Below are 7,348 nucleotides of genomic sequence, written 5' to 3' on the forward strand. Positions count from 1 at the left end.
TTCTCTGGGAGGATGCTTTCTAGCATCAGGTTGTGTTCAGGCCTGAAGCTACCACTTAGAAGCTGAACATCTTTGGGTTTGGTGCCTTTCAGTCTCTTGCTCCTCATTTATATGGATTCATGGGAAAATGGAGGGAGCTGGAGCATATTAAATTAAACAACGTGACTCAAATTCAGAAAGTCAACAGACACATGGTCTCTCTGCTCTGCAGATTTAACGTGCAATGTATATATGCAGGTTTATAAATGGGTACAAATGTGGACAAACCTAGGAAGGAGATGGAAAGAGGGTAAAAAGAGGAGCTGCAGAAGGAGTAGGGATGCACAAAAGGACACATGTGAGATGAAGTCAGAAAACAGACATGATGGTATAAGGAGAAGATACAAGGGGAGAGGGGGAAAGAGGAAGAGAATCAACTAATGCAGACTTTTACTGGAAATATCATCAGATACCTAATAGTCCAAATGATAATTAGAAAGTAAAATAATAAAGTTTGGAAAGACACTAACAATATCTATTCTGTTGGGTTGAGGGGAAGATTAATGCAAATCGCCTACAATGTCAAGAATGAGATAAATATTTGTTGAAGTGAGAAAGCCTTTTGTTACTTGTATGTCTCCCTTTGGTAAGACAAAGCTGCCTGTTTTTTAAAAGTTCTTCTTCAACCTTTAGAGATACAATCACTTCCCACTGTTAAGTTCAACTTCATCACTTTAGTGGAAACTTTTGAAAAAACTGTTTTCCCTCTTCCTTCCTCTGGAGTAGGACAGCAAACATGAAACGAGTCTGTAGGCTGTATAATAGCCTGTGTGCTTTCCTAATCTACCAGACACAGTTCAATGTCAGGATATGATTATGGAAGAGGGCAGGACTAGCATGAGGGTAAGGAGGGGCAGGAGAGAGTAAGACAGTATCTGAACACAGTTGATCTATGTTATGTATATTTCATAGTGAGAGCATCCTACTGAAACCCACCACTTTTTACGACCAAGGTACACCAATAAAAAGAGAGTGAAAAAGGTCTATCTCTTTAACAGTAGGTGATTTTCTTTCTAGAATGGTCATACAGAAATCTCAGACTATCCAGGGCATCTGTGTGTCAAGTTTATCATTTTGATTTCTGACTCACAGTGTCAGCAAAGGGTTGAAGATGGTCCCTGGCCCTCGTATTAGGAAGCGCTCTTCAGAGCAAATCATTTCTGGTCCTTCTGCTGTGCAGGGTCCATCTCTGTCCTGCCCAGTGGGACACCTATAGTGTTCTGGAAACTCATGATGCCTTCATCTAGTTTTTTCCCTGCCAATTTGAAATTGTAGTATTTATATGCTCTCCCTGACTATTTTCAAAGTCACAATCTTGTGACTGACAACCAGCATACCGTAGAAAAAGGTGGACTTGCAAGATCTGGCTTGGCATTCCTTTTCCCTTTGCACTTTCCCTTGCTTTCTGTATGTACCTGGGAAGTTTGAATGAACCTCGTGGTTAGCGTTGCAAGACAAAGTAAAAAGAAGAGTGGCCAGAACCAGAGAAGATTCTTCTCTTGGTCACTTTGTGCTTAAAACCAAGAAGACTAATCACTAGGCTCCTTAGAGGTAAGGCTGTACCCACACCTTGTGCCCATGGTGGACCCCCTTACCCACACCTTGGTGCCCATGGTGGACCCCCTTGTTTGGACAGATGCCATTTTGTGTCTAACATTATACTTTCACAGCCCAGTGAAGTTGGCATAGTCTCCTGCTTTTCCAGGTTAGAAGACAAGGGCTCGGAGAGATGAGGTAACCTTTCTGAAATCATTCAGTTAGTGAGGAGTGGAGCCTGGCGCTCAACCCTGCAGTTCTTTTTCTGTTCTAGACTTATTTCTACCGTGTTCTAATCCAGGTACCTTTGCAGGCTGAATCCCAGAAATGTCTTTCCTTGGCAGGAGAGACACATTTTTATTGGGAAGAGGATTTGGATGTTTGGTTTATCTCAGACCTAGAACGTGGGAGTACCGGAGCATTGGTACCTTCAACCGCGGAAATCAGCAATCCCATCAGCTGAGCAGCTTCCAGACTCAGAAACCCAAGGGTGATTTCTGATTACATCAGCCTCCTCACAGAGCCAGTTTAGGACTCTCGAAACCATATATGTGACTCACACGTCATTGTTATAACTGTCGGAAATACATTAGCGTGGCTTTAAAGAGCACTCAATGAAAAGTTGGGTTTCTAGAAACTAGTTTCTCAATAAGCATAAAGCACACAGTTTAAGCCTTTTTCCTCATGACAAAGTCCATGCATGAGGCCCTACATTATGTGGCCAAACAGCTTAACAAGGCTATATTTGCTTTTATAGACTCCGTGTCCCAACACATTCCAACGAAGTTATAGCAGGGTGACTAATGGGGATTTCGCCACCAGGACATTTTGAGTTGCAAGCTATAGGGACTGTCATTTGCTTGAACAATGTATTAAACATGTTTTCATGCACTTGGATTGCAAAATAATCCTTTAGAAATCATAAACAAGAGCTCTTTCAGTCTAACTCATGACTAACAATAATGCCAGTTGGTTTCTTACAGATATTTTCAAATATAGGAAGGGGCATATCTCTGTGTCCAAGTATTTGGTAGCTGATTTTTTAAAGAGTTAGGTATGTAAATCAAGGGACTCCCCCATAGTTGGATTATATATTTAGGGGCTTAAAATGATTTTTTAAAGTGTTGGACTTATTTGCCTTCTTTATTGTTCACCCAGATTTGTTTGTATTAATTTATGCATATAGGTGTCTTGCCTACATGTATATATGTGCTCACATGTGTGCCTGTTGTCCACGGAGGAAAGCAGAGTTACAGAGGGTTGTGAGCCACTATGTACATGCCAGGAAACAAACCCATGTTCTCTGCAAAAATAACGAATTCTCTTAACTACCGAGACATCTCTCAAGCCCCTCAAAACTATTTGACATAACGTGGTTTTTCTGTGGGAGTTGAAGACCCAAAGCATGTTCCAGGGAATAGAAACTGGGGTAGAAGCCATCAGACTTAGACACGACTCAGTGTGGACTCAGTGCTGGACTGTGTTGCTCTCGTGGCTGTATCATCTTGTGAGAGACGATGACTAACTCTGTACCTCCGTTTTCTTGGGGACAGGATTATACTTCCCAGGGTGCTCTGTTAAAAAGCCAAGTAAGATGACATGATGCATAGGTGGTGATTGGTACGTTGTGAAAACACACAAAAATGCATTTTCATCTGTGTGGATGTGTACGCATGTGCATCCATGGCAACCGTGTACAAGATCAACAGTGAAACAAATCGTGAAGGAGCCTGGAATATGGCATAGAAGAACAAATTTGATAGAACGAGGCGCACTGGAAAGAAGGGGCCGAATAGTTGAGAGCCTGCCCACCCTTACCAACTGTCTGCCTCTACTTGAGATCAGAACACGTGACAAGGGAGGCAGGACTGACTGTTACATTGAGTTACAGGAAGCTAACTTGTTTGAGCTGGCTATAGCTTAAGGGTCCTGTTCTCTAGAGCTTTCTCGTGTGTGTGTGTGTGTGTGTGTGTGTGTGTGTGTGTGTACACATGAATATATATGCACACCCACGTGGAGCCAGAGGCTAACTTGAAATGTCATTCCTTAGGTATTATTTATTTATCATTATTCTTCCCTGTTTTGCTTGATACAGGCTCTCTCACTGGCCTGAAATTCAAAGAGAAAGCTAGAGTGGCTGGACCACAGGCCCCAGGTAGCTGCCTGTTTGCCGATAGAAATGTCTGTCTTCCTTTGGGAGGGGATTGGACTGAATTTGGTGGTCAGATGAATAGACGTCCTCAAAGATGAGACTGCAAGCCTGTGCCACCACGCCCAGCTTTGTTTCTTATTTAAGTTCTGGGAATTAAATTCAGGTCGTGGAGCTTCAAGGCCATGTCCCCAGCCTTCTTTTCTGTTTGTTTTTTCTTGTTTTGTTTGTGATTTGAGGAGAAGAAAGAAACATATGATTTTATTTAAGACACACACACACACACACACAGAGAGAGAGAGAGAGAGAGAGAGAGAGAGAGAGACAGAGAAAGAGAGAGAGAGAGAGAGAGAGAGAGAGAGAGAGAGAGAGAGAGAGGGAGAGAGAATAGCTTCACATTGGACCACTAAAAAAAATCTGATAAAACTGAAACAGAAGCATCTTGAGATTTTCTTATCATGTCAGGGGTTCCTGAGCATAAAATGATGGTGCTCCAGGGGTCTAGAAGTTATAATTGAAAATGAAATAGTAGCATGCCCATAAGATAAAGGCCTGATTTAGTGCTCTACCCCATTTTAGCATTTTGGATTGTTTACTGTAGGGAGGTTACGAGCAGTTTTATTCAAATTTCTATTTGTCTTGATAGAGGAGCTGCCTGTGGGTGGTTTTACTTACACAAATCTGCCTTCTGAGAGGAAGACCAGAGTCGACAGAGCTGAGCGCTGGACTGCAGGATTGCTCATCGAAATCCCTGTCTTCCTTTGGGAGGGGATTTGCCTGGATTAGATGGCCAGCTGGAAGGAAAATCCCAGTAAAAGAAGAGATGTATGTGACCAAGCTCATATCCACAAGGAAACTCACCATAGGGGACCTCACGGCAGCCTCTGTAAAATATCTTTACAAGATTTCTTTGAATAGTACTCATCAAAAATATGAATGAACAATAAGCAGGCATGTTGATCTACCAACTCAGTGGAACCTGGGAGGTGGCAGGACCTTCCTGATCCAACCCATCCCAGGGATTATTTAAACACTATTGAAATAGGACAGGCTCTTTCTTACCATAGAGACCAAGTTATGGAGTAGGCAGATGTACTCTAATGCTAATAACAGTCATTGTTTGGGAGTGACACAGCAGAGTGAATAGGCATTTTGATCCCGTACAGATTCTGTTAGATCCATTTACATTTCTACATACCTCTTCTCAGGCTGCAGGAGATTTGCCTCTAACAGATGGGATAATGGGGTTATTATAGACACTTTACCCAACTGTTCAGACAACTCTAAAACTCAGGGATGTTTCTGTTTGCTTGCTTGTTTGTTTGGATTGTTTTGCTCTGTTTTGGCCAGGCACTGGCAGGAGGAAAAAACCAGAGCCTTTGGCTCCATATACTGAAGTCTGGATCAATTCTAGGGTGTAATTTCTTCTCTAAGGCCTCCCTTTGGGATCAGGCTGAAGTTGCATAGTGCTTGAAGTCACACCCTGACTTGGCTTTTCCCCCTTACCTTTCCTGGTTCTCCTAGTTCTTTCTTTCTCTGAAGATACATCCTAATACATCACTTGCTCTTGGATTGTCACCTCCAAATCTGCTTCTAAAAAACTGACTCAAGTCAGGAAATGTCTCATATGAAATTGTGCATGCATGTGGGTATACATCGGTATATGCACTTATGTGTATGTCTCTCTCTCTCTCTCTCTCTCTCTCTCTCTCTCTCTCTCTCTCTCTCTCTCTCTTTCTGTGCATGTGTGTGCATGTGTGTACATGTGTGTGTGTGTATGTCTGAGAGAGAGAGAGTGTGCAAGTGTGTGTGTGTGTGTGTGTGTGTGTGTGTGTGTGTTGTGCAGTTTTTACTCTTGTGATCTTGCTCTAATGGTGTGGAGGGAGCCTGTCTCCAATAGGGGAATTTTGTAATTCTCCTTGGAGGATTAAAGTCATCCTTCCTATCTGCAGTGGGAACTAGACAGGGGTTCCTAACTTGGGCTGCAGATTGAATGTCAAGCTCATCTTCAGCTCTGCCAGTCTGGAAAGGGCATGTGTAGACCAATGGTGTCAAAATAGGGCAAGAGGATGCTCAAGTCAGATCTAATATCACCTAGACTTGAGGTAATGAAAAACAGCCAGAGTCTCCTGCAGTACAAGTTTTTTGAGTTTGGCTAGTGGATATGGATAAAAATAGCCACTTTCACAAATATCTAGAAGAGACATTCTTTTCCATCTGGGGATTCCTGAGAAATCCAAGGGATCCTTAGTTCCAGCAGGAGATTAATTACAGGACCCCCTGCAGATAACAAAGTCCTCAGATGCTCAGTCTCTTACATAAAATGGCATGACATTTGAATATGTACCATAAGATCCTCTTGTGCATGCCGCACAAGCTCTAGATTACTTAGCATGCCTTACGTAGTGTGACGAACGTATTCATAGTCACAGCCTCTACTGTTAAAGGAATAATAGACAAGGGAAAGAAGAACTATACATGTCCAGTGCAGATGCAAATTTCCAGAACATTATTGATCCACAGCTGTAAAATGTATAGATATGGAAGCTATAGGTGTGGGGGGGGGGCATAACTATCACAACATCATGGGAAGTCAGCATTTTCAAGAGAAGGTTTTCAATACAATAGGCACTTAAAGCTCCCTGTTGCACAACTCTAATAATCCAAACAGTCTAAGACAATGATGAGGCCTTATGGACTAGGTTGCCTCTGGATATGGGAGGCTCACCACCAATAGGAACACCCATACTGGAGATGGGAGGAGTGTGATTCTGTACCTGGTTTCTGGATTTCTCCTGCGAACTGAGAAGGAACCCACTGGAGGGCCTTTCAACTCCTGGACACTGATCATTCTTCAGCAGATGCCTTATAAGTGCTCTGTTGAGTGTCTCTGCAGAGTGGCAGGAACTGGAGTTGGGCCAGACAAAGGTCCAGAATCCTTCGACGCACCGGGCAAGCAGGAAAGCGCCTCCCTCTTTCGTCAGCAGCTGGAGTTTCATCACTTACCCAACCCACCCAGCCTCTAACACAGCTTTTATTGCACAGAGCTGAGTGTCCTTGGAGGTTTGGAATACATCACAGGCAGGTTTGGTTCTACCACGTGTTCGTGCCAGGCAGTGATCTGTCACCCTGTCTGCCCCTCTGCCCCTCACAACGGCACCACAGGATGCCATGCTAAGCTCTGCTACTGCTCACCTAGCCTGGCTGACTCTAGCAGGGGTGCCTCCTCTTGGTCGTGCCAGCTGCACGCGGTTCACCATGGGGCTGCTGGATGGCTGTGTGAGCCAGCCATGTGGAAAAGGTAGCAAACAGAAAGAGAAAGTAAAACGATGTGTTTTACAAAACAAAAATTGATTCTGGAGTCCGGTGAGCGCCAAAACCCCAAAGTTTTAATGTCCTGGTTTCCCTCGCACCTTTGAATACATAAAGCCATTTCAACTCCAGGAGCTCATTCACGTGAGCGCAACTTCAGGCCTATGATCTGACTTTTCTTTGATGCAAATGTTTACTTCTGGCTTTGAGGTGGGACATCCATGGACCCCTTATGACATGGAGGCAGGAACATGCCATTTCTCTTGGAATTTACCAAAAATAAGCTCAAAGTTTTGGAAGAAGCAGGAAGTG

At 43.4% G+C, this 7,348-nt stretch overlaps 1 long non-coding RNA gene across 1 annotated transcript; it reads right to left on the reverse strand.

The window, feature by feature from the left end:
- Nucleotides 1-1,151: 1,151 nt before the first annotated feature.
- LOC311593644 lies at nucleotides 1,152-6,717 on the reverse strand. Its single transcript, XR_014777795.1, has 3 exons — nucleotides 6,502-6,717; nucleotides 4,400-4,518; nucleotides 1,152-3,149 (listed from the first exon to the last, which is right to left on the reverse strand). It is a non-coding gene; the product is annotated as an uncharacterized lncRNA (long non-coding RNA).
- Nucleotides 6,718-7,348: the final 631 nt, after the last annotated feature.

This window comes from Acomys minous (assembly GCF_964271855.1).
Source record: "Acomys minous genome assembly, chromosome: 1".
NCBI classification, from domain to species: domain Eukaryota; kingdom Metazoa; phylum Chordata; class Mammalia; order Rodentia; family Muridae; genus Acomys; species Acomys minous.